At 34.0% G+C, this 14,021-nt stretch overlaps 1 long non-coding RNA gene across 1 annotated transcript; it reads right to left on the bottom strand.

Annotated features, from left to right (window-relative positions):
- Positions 1-480: 480 nt before the first annotated feature.
- Positions 481-6,336, bottom strand: LOC111623644. The gene is made up of 3 exons (XR_002756460.1): positions 6,214-6,336; positions 5,997-6,142; positions 481-603 (listed from the first exon to the last, which is right to left on the bottom strand). It is a non-coding gene; the product is annotated as an uncharacterized LOC111623644 (long non-coding RNA).
- Positions 6,337-14,021: the final 7,685 nt, after the last annotated feature.

A 14,021-nucleotide genomic window follows, 5' to 3' on the forward strand; every position in this document is an offset into this window, starting at 1 on the left:
ATCACTTCAATCCTAACGATAAAATGGCTAAACATATTCGAAATTGCAAATTTTGATGTAATTACAAATAATTCTTTACAAAGATAGTCTTACCTCATGGAAACGTTTCCAGGATGTTTCATCATGTATTTCAAAGAAGAAACAAAATTTTTCGGGCATTCGTTACGATCATTCTTCATACAAATATCTCGGTAACTGTAGAATTTCTTATTCCAAAAGATGCTGATGTTGCGAATGATAACATCCATCTGGATTACATCTTCTATCGAAGAGGTGTTCATAATGGAACCGTTGTTCTTCGCCGAGGCAATGACCGCAATAAAATTTTCGTATGTGGAACTTCTAATTAATCTATCTTCGGCCTCGTCGCCGTTAGAAAACAGATTCTGGATGGATTTTCTATCTTCCAAAACTCTCGCGTTTCTCGGACTGTACAGATATTCGAAATCCTGTATCATGGAAATTTTGAGAAGTCCGGATCCTAAAATCACTGTAACTAATAAGGTGGCAGCGATGCAATGTTGAGGATATTCACCGACAAATTTGCCGATTCGAGAAAACCAAGAAGATAAATAAGAGTCTAAAGTCTTCTTCATTCTTTTTCTAAAGAAATAATAACAAAAGTTAGTATATTAGTTATTTAATGTTTATCACATTATTCGGTAAATTAATTAAAATAGAATATGCGAAACACTACAAATAGAAAAATACGTCATTACGACCGGTTTTTAAAAAAATACTTTCTGGAAATTTTCTGTTATTTCATTTTAATTAATTCATTTTTAACTCTTGGTATAAATAAACGTGTTCGTTTATATTTAACCTTGGGAAATTTTATTCTAAAATTAATGGTTACTTCTCAAGCATTATTAATTTCGAAATAAGCAGTAGAGATGAATGTAAGTGAAAAAATTCAATTTGTTTTCTGTATTCTTAAATTTTTTCGAAAGTTCACATCTTTATAGTAATAATTGCTCTTATTATATTCGCTTATCCTGTCGTATTTTCAAGAAAATTGTCATTTGAACGTTTAAACAAAATCATTGAATTAAAATCAAGGTATTTTTCATACTTGAAATCTGTTGCAGGAAGAAAAAAAGATGAAAACTCTAACATATTTCTATTAAAAAGTTTGAAACTTTTATCGGAAGAACAGTAAAGTGAACTTCTATATAACTGCTTTTATTTCGCTGTTTTAACGTAATATAGGACAAACAATCTAACTAAATATGTATAATACATATAGTTTTCTGATATTTTCCCTTTCCACCCATTGTATTTCATTTAAGACATTTGATACTTGTCTTATTATTTTATATGGGCGAGACATCGAAAGTTTTAATATTTTTCGCGTGATTACATTTTTATTGTCAACAGGTTTAACCTTATCTTCTGGTGTTTTATTTAATCGAAATATCTCTTGTTCACTTCGTGCTTCCATTACTTTCGTAAGTCAATTTTCTAGAGTCTTCTGCAGGAGGGAGAGCATTCGGTATGATTTGGGGAAAAGGTGACAAGCCCAACATGAGATATTTTGGTGAAAAACTCGTTACTAAGTGAGGAGAGTTGTTATATTCTTCCGTTGCTGTTTTTAGTAATTTACTCCAACAACTGATCCTTTTGCTTTCGTCCATTTTGCATCGCAACCGGGTCACGATAGTTTGATTAATTCTTTCGCATAAGCCATTACGACTCCCTTTATCTATCTCTTTATCACCTTGAACTTTAACCATTAAAATTTAACAGCATTAATCGCCTAATAAGCAATCTACTTCGCAAAATTGCAGACATTTTCGACAAAAAGCACAGAAGTTATAAGAAAATAAATACTGTATATGAGTTTATTAAGTTAAGGATATATAATACACAATGAAAGGTTAAGGATATATAATACACAATGAAAAAGAGAAAGGCATAGTAGAAGAATTTAAAATAAATTTTGAAGATGAAAATGTATTAAATTTTGACGAAAGATAAAAGAAATTCCTGGAAAAACAGGATTATTAGAAGATAATAAATTTGAATAACGTTATAAGAAAATAATGAATTTGGCATAAAAACTTTTACCTGCAAAGTTTTATGACGATTGCAAACAAGGTTTTCTGTGTTTTAAGTTCGAATACGAAATGACACAAAACATAACCTCGTAAAATAAATGATTATAAAACAATACGTCATTACGACCGGTTTTACTAATACTTTCGAAAGATTTTCTTTATTATTTTCAATCAATTATTTCTTTTTAATTCTTGGAAAATATAAGTTTGCTAGAGGAAATTTTAACTAAAAATTAATAATTCGTCCTTTCGAAATAAGCAGTAGAGTGGCGAGTGTAAGTGAAATAAAATGAAACAGTCTTTTTTCTATATTAGAAATTTCCTCGAAAATATACATATAATAATTGAACTTTCTGTATATTTTTTTATAATACGTGTATGGGATTTAAAAACAAACCCTAAAAATTATCATTTGAACGTTTAAAAAATCATTGAATTAAAATAAACTCGAGGTATTTTTCCTACTTGTAATTTTTAATTTCATCAATCAAGTGTATCGGAATCTTTTACGTAAGAAACTTGTAAAATAATTATAATACAGTAGACAATAGAATGCATTAATTATTATTGCTTTCCTAGTATTCGTGATAACCATTCTTTTATTAACCTATATTAACTCCCTGGGTACCTACCAATTTTTAATTTTAATGTAATTAAACATAAAAAATACTTAAAACTGAAAAAAACGAAAGAAATGCGTTAATTTTGAAGAGAAAGCTTCAAAGTTCAGTAGCGTGCAGTGACATTTGATGATAGGGAAGCTGTGTTTCTATAAGAAGCCGACTTCCAGGGGCGATCAGTTAATTCTTTCTTTAAATGTATTTTTAATAGATTATTTATCCGACGTACTTAATAAACGAGTTTAATATAATTACCTCTGTTATTAATATATTCCATACGCCCTCTAAATGCCAATTCTCGCTTCGATAGAAACATATAACATCTATTTATTTAGATATAATATATCTATTAACCGTAACTACTGTATCTCGTTATAATTTTCAATATTTATTTTATATTATTTTCTAACGTTAAATTCTATTCCGCTTCTATTTCCAAATCGTTTCAAATACGAAAGAATCGACGATTTTTCGTGTCTTTTGCCAGCTAAATCGTCAAAGCCATTCTTATTCCACGCACTAATTTCATTCGAAAATAGTAGGCGAGCCAGCAAAACAATTTTTGCATTTTTACGCATTTACGGAGCCATTTTATCGCGAAAATGTCGAACAAATTTTTTTATCGAAACGTTTATATTTAACTTAGGCATTGGCCTTTCTCTTTTAATAATGTTTTCTTTGTCATTATACGATCTCGAGACAAACTTTTTAAAAATACATTTTCAATATCGCAATTACATTCCGAGTCGCTAGCCACGATATAAGGGCTAAAATTAAAAATAAAATTATAAAAACTTACTCGGTGAAATAAAATATGCGGTGGACATACATACCAGGTACAAAATATTCTTCGATTGTACGAATATATATACCGCGTACACGCACGCGGTCTGCCGAATCCCGAGGGTGCCCATACCAGTTAACGTCAAATGCCTCTTTTGTCGTATCTTTAGTATATCTCAAAGGAAAGACAGGGTTGTTGTAAATTTTAAACGTTACTTACCATCGCTGTAAAAGTCTAAATACGTTAAACTTAATAGATCGTCCGTCGTTTGTTTTCTAACTAATTCGTTTTAGGACCGGGTATCCTGAGAAATTTCCAAAATTTACAACTTTTCGGTAACTCTCGTCGAAGTGGAAAAATGTCTGTCTTTATTATATCTAATATTTCGAAGAAAGCAGTCTCCACCGTACTCGGCTAGAGATTGGTTCGGTTAAGCTTTTGTTTAAGTAAAATTTCGGCTCTTTCGTCAGGGTTTTGTTTACGTCACCAATTCCCTAATCTCTTAACTATTTAACTACGTCTTAAGTAGAAATAGGTCTAAACCGGTTACTTTGTACTCGAATATTTGTAGTCTCGGGAAAAAGTGGAAAGACAGATTTTTACGACAAACGGATACATAAATCGTAAATTTAAGGAAAATAAATTCTAGAGCTTATTCTGTACCTGGTGCATCTATCTCATTCATTAAATTTAGTCATAAATAACGCTGTCGAAGTAACGGTTAATTTTTTAACATTATACAAGAATTGTACACGTTTTTTTTTCTACATCCCCTTAATTTAATTTATACTTTATGAAACAGGTGTTTTGGTTTAAGTGTTGTTTTAGAGAGGAAAGAGAAGTTGTTAAACAATTATAATTATGGATTTTATTGATTTCAGTTAAAAGTAAATATAGGAAATACCCCAAATGTATTGGTATGGAAACAATCAAATACAGTAGATAAATTTAAAACTTAATATGTTTATCTGGTACAAAGTGAATTGATTCTAACATCTTAGGCGAGAACATCTTAACGGGTTTTACTGTACTATTATAAAATGGAAAAAAAGCTTACTTTAAGTGTAGTGACCAGTTTTATTTTAAAGTTTGAACGCTAATAACGAGTAAAATATTCATTAAGAGACATGACTCCTTTTATGTCTTCACCCTGTCGACCTTTAATTAAGAACCAAAAATTAATAGTATTAATGCTCCTTTATACGCAAGCTACAGTGCCACATTTCGTTTCTTAAACTTTACTCATTCTGAGATAGTTTAATATCTCAGAACAGAAAATAAAGAAATTAAACAAATTAGACGCCAACACACACTCGAGCGAATTTTTCCCTTTACTGACTTTTTTGAGGGGTTCGGGAGGTCTCCAAACGTGTAGATTTGCAAAAAAAAAAAAAAAAAAAAAAACTTGGAGGGTCAAATTTGACAGGTTCCAGTACTTTTCCGTTTTATATACATAAGTTGGTAAGTAAAAAGGAGTCGGAGTCGGCGGATATTTTGACGACTCCGACTCCTGCTAAAACACCAAAACTTCACGACTCCGACTTTGACTCTACAGCCCTGCTTTCTATTTAAATGATTATTGAGTATTTTGTCTAAACTTGAAGTAGGAAGACGATTAAGTGAAATAAACTAAATAAACAATAAATTTTTTCATAAAATATAGTTTTATAAACGAACCAGTATATCTAGTGTACCAGAGCCCCTTCAGCCGCCATTCAAAATTCATCGAGTGGTGTTTCCACTTCCCGGGACGAGAACCCAGGGATTGGATTTTGGGAAGCGGTGTTTGTGTTATGTGACGGGTTGTTTACGGCTGTGACGCATGATACGTAAATGAATGGATGCGATGAACACGTTAGACAATGGTTCAGTTTTGAATGTTATCATGAGGGATGTTTGTAAGGAAGTGTTGTAATAAATATACCACGTATACATATATAAAAATAACATAAAATCTACAATTAATGAAATACGCGTTACCAATGCATAAATTAAATAATACACACTTACCTGATGTATGCTGTAAACAAGATGGTGAAAACTCTTGGGCGAAGTCCAATAATTTCAATTGTTGAACTGATGCAGAAGGACATAAAATTTGTGACATTTTACTGCTATGTCTCAACTATTCTTGTACCAATTAATGTATATGTATCAATTCGCCATGGACTTGTAATATCAACTGTGTATTTATATCAATTAGCCATGGACTTGTAATATCAATCGTGTATATGTACCAATGTGTCATGGACTTGCCCCGGGTCCAATCGTGTATTTGTACCAATGTGTCATGGACTTGCCCCGGGTCCAACGGTATAAAGACATGCTCCCGGGCACAAGAAGTTTCTTACGAAATATAGCAACGACGAATGAAAAGTAATCGTAATCGAGTATTAAGAAACGAATCGTGTATCTGATCCAATTTGTCTCGGACATGTAATATCAATCGTGTATTTGTACCAATGTGTCATGGACTTGCCCCCGGGTCACACGCAATAAAGGCGTGCTCCCGGGCACAAGAATTACTATACTTACTATACTGTACTAATTATCGTATTATGTATCTTGTTGTTTCAAGTCTGCATCTTCTTTTCTTCATGTTGTTTTGATTGCTTTTTGTCTTACATCTATGTCAATCTTTTATTAGACAGGTCGGACATGTTTCCGTTGAACTGAAGAACCTGTAATTATCTTTTATTTAAAATTCGAACTATAAGTGATGAATTTCAGTTACTTAATCAAATATAATTACGATCGTAGAAGTCACACAGGATTATTAATGTTTTAAATGCGAGATAAATGTATAACTTTTACAATACTTGAAATTATCTTCTTTCTTGTCACAAGTATTGTTTCTTCAATAATAAATGTCGAGAGAATTGTTTGAACTATTGTTTAATTCTTGAATTGTTTACGTCAAACTTTTAGCGATATATGAATATTAGTTTTTTTGTTATAAAATAACTTGAATTACATAAGCCATTTAAATAGTTCGGTGTTAAGCTGAGTATCGGTATTTTTTGTTTTGTTATTCGCAATTTTGTTACAATGAGAATACATTTTTTTTTTTAACTTGTAGAGTTCTGGTACTTTTTCTCAGCAGTAATTTCGCAGTTATGGAAGTATTTTAAATTATTTGGGATCACCAGGTATTAGTTATTGATGAATTTGTAAAATTATTTTAAATTCTTTCTTAAAGTATGTAAACAGCTGAACTAACTTGAATATCTTTGAAAATAAATATAATTTTAATATTAGAATTCGGTGTTAAGCTGACCTTACGATATCATCACGACGCGACTGAGTGTTCATTGCAAGTTCGGCAGTGTAATGTATACGGTACAATACGTTAATTAAATAGTTTATCCAAGCTTCACGCTTCTTTGAAGCGCTCGCTTGCACGACGAATCTACTTGAATTCCGCGTGTCATGGAGTGGAGTGAAAGAAGAGCAGCGGCGTGTCGTCCTTGGAAGCGCCGTTTCCCTCGTATTTTCTTAATATAAATACATATTGCGCGATTATTTTCATATTTTAACGTACTTTAAATTAATTAAAATTAATATTTTATTATCACCGCAATATGTATTTTATTATAAATTTCTATACTACATGAGAAAAAAACGATAAAATTGCAGTTGTATATTCGAATATCGGTGACGGAATGGAAGCGCTGCATTGTCGAATACGGGACAGCTTCCTCAGCAAAAATATTTGAACGGTGTAAAGCAGTCCGATTATAAGCATACTACCAACTTCACGTGGTTTAGCTGGTAAATGCTACACACCAAAATATGGTATAAAGCTTCCGATGATTCTATCCAAGACCGGTTAAAGGCTGTTAGCCGCCCGCCCGCTAGATATCTGGCTGCCCTCGCCCCATTATGTGAATCGCGAGTAGATTTATAACTTAATTCAACAGATAGGAGTTTACTAGTATGTTTTTATGATAGTTCTGTATAGTTGACAGGAGTTTTAAAAAAGTCCATTAAAATATTTGTTGTATATATTCTGCTTTTATTTTGCTCTCCCATCTTATATTACTTACAGACTTCAATGTTAAACCAGTGATGTTGCGATTTCGTACGTCCCATTGTATTTCTAAAAATTTCTGAAAAATTTGTCTTTCTACTTTTTTCTCGAGACTAAAAATATTCGAGTACAAAGTAACCGGTTTAGACTTATTTCTACTTAAGAAGTAGTTAAATAATTAAGAGATTAGGGAATTTGGGATATAAATAAAACCCTGTTATAAGAGCCGAAATTTTACTTAAAAGGTTAACCAAACCAATCTCTAGCCGAGTACAGTGGAACTGATTTCTTCGTAATATTAGACGTAATAAAGACAGAAATTTTTCCAGTTCAACGAGAGTGACCGAAAAGTTGTAAATTTTAGAAATTTCTGTGGACGACACCTGGTCCTAAAACGAATTAGTTAGAAAACAAATGACTATTAAGTTTAGCATATTTAGATTTTTACATTATTTTTATTTTACATTATTGAGATTACATCAGATTTTTACATTAGATTTTTATGTCGAGAAACGTTTAAAATGTACAATAACCCTGTCGCGTCCTTTCAGATATACTAGTGATGCGACAAAAGAGGCATTTGACATTAACCGGTATGGGCACTCTGGTTAATTAGATAGTTACGGTTAATAGATATATTTAAATTAATAGATGTTATATGTTTTTATCAAAGCGAGAATCGGCATTTAGAGGGCATGGGGAATCTATTGAATCTAATAATAGAGTTAATTATATTGAACTTTATTAATAACTATTTATTAATTATGTCAGATAAATAATATATTAAAAATACATTTAAAGAATTAACTGATCGCCCCTGAAAGTCGGCTTCTTACAGAAAGACAGCTTTCCTATCATCAAATGTCACGGCAGGCCACTGAAGTGAAATATCGTATTTACTCGCATATAAGACGAGATTTTATTTATTTATCACGACTTCAAATTTTTAGATCGTCCTATAGGTGCGTGCGAAAGATTCTTTGCGTTTTTGCAAATACATTTTGCGAAGCGTACATTCGCATGTTTTACCGGATACTTACCCTCTTGTATTTAAAAATCTGGGTCGTTTAAATTAATTAAATCGTTCTTGTGTATTGTCGGGAGTAAAGACGAATAGCGATAGGAAAAGCAAAGCTTTTAAATTGAATTCCAGATTGAAATTCCAAAATTACACGAGAGCACGATATAACTTTTAAAACATTCTTACGTTAAAACATATGATTATTCGAAAATCAGAATTCGGAGAAACTCATAAGTGTAATCGACTTTTAAGAATTGGCAAAAAAAAAATTTCCGATTGTCTAGCTTTAAATCAGTGTTTTTCAACCTTCTTGAATACGCGATCCCTTTACAAGTTAAAAAATTCTGAAGACTTCCCACGGCCATATTAAAACTATGTCAGTGATTTTAAAAACTACGTATTTAATTTTCTTTCTGTTGAGATTGAAATATCGATCAAAAAATTATTGTAATGTAATAATTGTAATGTAAAATAAACAGGCACAGCCTTCTCACTAAAACTGTAGTTTTTTTTTATTGTAGTGTAGGATCTACAAACACTTGTCTTTTTCTTTTACCCGCGACCCCCCGTGTATGGCTTTGCGACCCACCTGGGGGTCGTGACCCACAGGTTGAAAAACACTGCTTTACATGAACAAATTATGCTGTCAATTTTACATGATTTTTTCTTAAAGTTTAAAATGCCAGTTATTTTTGAGGGACAATGCGGAGAAAAATTCTAGGACCGAATGACGTCCCACGCAAATTGTAGAACCCTGTGAGAGCATAAAAGTCAAAAGAACCATACCGCTATATGTGACCTTTCGCGAGATATAGTCCTCCAAAGAATCGCTAGGTCATTTCCGGTTACGTGACTCCGCGCCCAAAAGAGACGGCGTCACGCGACCGAATTTTTTTTCTCATTTTCCAACGCTCAGTGTGTAAACAAAGCGCGCGCTTCCCTTTCTTATTCCCCAACGCGCGTCTCCCCTTCCTGTTCATGCTGCCGCGGCCCAAGGTCTTAGATAATCTAAGACCTTGGCCGCGGCCGCCGCCGTCTCCTCCTCGCACGCAGCCAAGCCTCCCTCCTTCAGTCGCCCGGAGTCGCCATCTGTTGCCTGTAAATACAAATATCTATTATTATTACACCTCTTTCCGAGCCTCGAACTCCAATTCTCTTCGTACTGGCCCGTTAGGTCGCTCTGCCAGAACCACTTCGGAACTCATTTTAATTAAATTTCTTATGACTGCTGTTATATATATATCGTAAAGTCTTTGCAAATCCGCACTTAAAATGTAAATTTTAATATTGGCGGTAGACTATCACTCAGCTTTAGCCAATGATTTCACTTTATTCTATTACTATAGATGCATTTCGGTCCTTTTCTAAAAAAGGTCCCTCTTCAGTACTATAAAATACAAAAGTTTACATAAACTTTTTTTGCAAGTAAATATTTAACATAACAATAAATATTTTAGTATTACAATACCATTTGAGTACACAGTTTTATTTATACATCCCTTCAGCACTTTCATCTTGAGTGCACTAAATTATTTTTATTTATGTCTTGCTGTAACAAATTTTACACTATATTAGATCTAACAATTATACTTAATAAAACTTTTAAAATCTACAAAAATTTCAAAAAATTTTTTTTAAATAAGTTCTAAAAAAGGTACAGTTGTAGAACATGATTAACGTTATAAAAAATAATTCTAAAAAACTTACTGTGTGTATTTTTCTATGTTATGATAGTCCTTGAACTGTCTTTTTCATTAATTGTACACAATAAAAACACACAACTGGTAACTATCCAACAGACCGTTGCACACTATAAACCACTTTGATAGCAATAGTTCACAAATACATTGTTGGAGTAATTCTAAGTGACCCGTTCCTTCTATTTCATGACGTCATTCATTAATTTCTTTTATTACGGAATACCATTTTTGATCAATTTGCATACCACTAGATACATTTATTAATTGATTATTGTTTTTTCTATTATATTTTATAATTTCAACGTGTTCTTTAAATTTTCTCTTGTATATATCTCTTTCATTATGTAATATCTGTACACTATTAATATCTAACTTACAATTATTGTTTTGTATTACATGGTTATACCATGGAGAGTTACTATTTTTTAATCGAATGGCGGCTTCATGCTCTTTAATGCGTTTTTCCAATTTACGGCCTGTTTCGCCGATATAAGTTTCCGATTTATTACATTTACAATTTATTTTGTATATAGTTCCTATTTTGTCTTTTTTATCAATTTTATCTAAATTAGTTTTCATTTTAATATTGTGGAAAAGTTTATTTGTCAAGGACGGGGCCAAAACAACGTTTTCATTTTTTAAATTCTTAACACAATCATTATAAATATTGTCTACATAAGGAAACTTACTGTAATGTTGTTTTTTATTTTGTTTAGTATTAAATTTATTTTTCTCCCAATTATTGTACCATTTTTTTAATATATAGTTGGGGTAATTATTAAGGGCGAATTTCTGATTAAGTTTATTAATTGCAATTCTTTGGTCGTTGTTATCAGTAACTCTACTGTATATTTTCCTTATTTCCATTATATAGACGTTCTTTTTTATATTAACTGGGGTACTCGAATAATAATTTATAGTTTTTTCAATGTTAGGTAATTTTTTATATGTTGTAAATAAATATTTTTCTTTTCCTTTTATTATTGTAATGTCTAAGTAATTAATTCTTTTATTTTTCTTTAGTTCCATTTCAAATAGAATAAAGTGAAATCTTTTTATCAAAATTTTAATAGAATAAAGTGAAATCATTGGCTAAAGCTGAGTGATAGTCTACCGCCAATATTAAAATTTACATTTTAAGTGCGGATTTACAAAGACTTTACGATATATATTCGGAACTCATATTTGAGGCACGCGAGCCCGAGGAAGGTACTGCGCATGAAGGGCCGTCCACGTGGCCCACCTCGGCCGTGAAGGTGTAGCGAGCCCCGCCGCGGCCAATGGCTAGTCGGCCGCGGGTCACGTGACCGCGGCACCACCCCCTAGGTTTTATAAGCCTGTAGGCCGCCTTCGAGCATTTTCGGCCAGTATTTGTTACCTCAATAATTAGGAGTACAACTCGGTAAATATTCAATATTTGCGATATTCGAGGCAACGGAAGCGAACGCAAGAAGTTATGGTACGTGTTGACAATTTTCGAAATCGGAAACTATTTAATTTATTTTACTTCTTCCCAATAGTAAATTGTCCAATTCGTTTGCCTTCTCCACACTACTTTGTATGTTATCAAAAGACGACCGCCCAGCGAACACTGAAGCTTGAGTGTGTGTCTGTGTATATAGTGCGACTTGTATGCAAAACCTGGATTATATGCGATTGTTCGGACAGCATCGGGTGACTCGACCTCCGGGACATAGCCGAAGCGGTGGCGGCGGCAGTGACCAGCGGCCTCATCCCGTCCTCGCGTACAGAAAATCGAAAACATGCTAGGCGTCGTCAGGTAGCGAGAGGAAGAGACTCTATCGAAGGTGAGTGTAGAATATGTTTTCTTGGCCTTTTCCATCGTCAGTTAGAATGTGTTAGAGATAGCGAAATAGAAGCGCGCTCGGTTTAAATTGGAGCGGCGGCGTCGGAGAAAACGTTGCCTAATTAGCCGTGTTAACCCGGCTTTTCTTTAGTCTTTGCCGAAAAGTGGCGTTAGAATATGTGGCCAGCTTGCTGCCTGTTAAACACGACAAGCTTAGCAGAGAGAAAGCGGCGCGACTCCCGATGGCTCTCCCCGGAAGTAGCGGTCGAAAGGTGGCGATCTTCGTGTTTAGAGAGGTTTTAGGAGTCTCCAGTAAGTTCTAACAGAAATCGTATAAAATGCGATTTCGAGATTTAGGGTTAAAGTCCAGTTATGTGGACTGTCATGGTGGCACTTCCTGTTTTCCGACTGCCAGCAGTTTGGAGACGAGAGATGTCACGTGACGACGAGAGCGCCTGAGCGTGTTCTGCTAGTGCGGATGGTTCGAATTTTCGACGGGTTGGTGGGTTTTTTATTTTTTGCGTTGCGTTCGCCTTTTTCGCAGAGATGGAGGATTTCGGCATTTTGACGTCGAGTTATTTATCTGTACGCGTTTATGTACAGAAAGCATCTGAAATGGAAAAGTCTGAAGCCGGGCGAATGTTTCGGAATTTTCTGCGAACATTTACGGAAAATCTATCCGGAAGCGGGACGCGAGCCCGAATGGAAGGAGCCAGAAATCGTTCCGGCAGCCCCGGAAGCGAGGCCGAACAAGCGAGCAAGCGGCGCGACGAGCAAGAGGAGGGAGAAGCGCGCCAGAGTCGCCGAATGACAGCAGACGAAGGTGAGTAAAAAAAAAAATGGGTTAAAGTCCAGATACGTATACTGTCATGGCGGCTCATCTCTGATTCCAGCAAACAAAAGAAAGGAAACAGTGGGGACACACGTTCTAACCTAACCTAACCTATGCTAATAAATTATTATAATTATTACCAATCAAATTATTAGAATAGGTTAGGTTAGGTTAGAACGTGCGTCACCATTGTTTCCTTTCTTTTGTTTGCTGGAATCAGAGATGAGCCGCCATGACGGTATACGCATCTGGACTTTAACCAAAAAAATGTTATTTTGTTATTTTGGTTAAAGAACATACACGCGGACCGTCATGGCGGCTCTAGCAAACAAAAGAAAACAAAAGGAAACGCTCTAACCTAACCTAACCTATTCTAATAATTTAATCGGTAATAATTGTGGTAATTTATTAGAATAGGTTAGGTTAGAACGTGCGTCCACACTGTTTCCTTTTCTTTTCTTTGCCGGAATCAGAGACAAGCCGCCATGACAGTCTACGTATATGGACGTTAACCCGCGCGTCGGTTTTCCCCGTTTATCGCGGCGGCTCCGCTCGCTCGCGTCGTCACGTGACATCTCTCGTCTCCAAACCGCTCCGGTGTCGAGGCTGGCAGTCGGAAAACAGGAAGTGCCGCCATGACAGTCCACATAACTGGACTTTAACCATTAACAATATTTCGTGAGAAGACTGAAATATTCGCTTAAATATTAAAACACAAGGTTATCAGAAACATTTTTAGGTATAAGAACAATTTAGTTATGCGACAATTTAACTTAAGAAAACCAGTTTTGTTTTTGAGTCAGAAATTTAAAAAAACCAAAATTAAAATTGAGTCAGATTATTTTAAAGTTTGATTTTTTTCACTTTGTTAGTTAGTTTCTATATCCGCGACTAGATGTCGCTACTTGTTAATTTGAACTCGTATTTGTAACATCGTGTGTTCCAGGTTTAGGCACGACTCTTCGTGTACAGTACAGAACCTCGTAAACTTGTTCTTTGTATATATGTGTAATTATAAGATATATATATATAAATGTAATTATAATTATTCTCATTTTGCTTGTCTTCCATACTACGTGGTGACCACACTACCTCTTCCAAACAATACATTAGGTTTATTGTTTGTCTCTACTTTCATCTATCTAACCCTTTCTCGAGATTAAGGAAGGA

Source organism: Centruroides sculpturatus, unplaced genomic scaffold (genome assembly GCF_000671375.1).
Source record: "Centruroides sculpturatus isolate CEXI.00-Female unplaced genomic scaffold, Cexi_2.0 scaffold436, whole genome shotgun sequence".
In the NCBI taxonomy this organism is placed as follows: Eukaryota; Metazoa; Arthropoda; class Arachnida; order Scorpiones; family Buthidae; genus Centruroides; species Centruroides sculpturatus.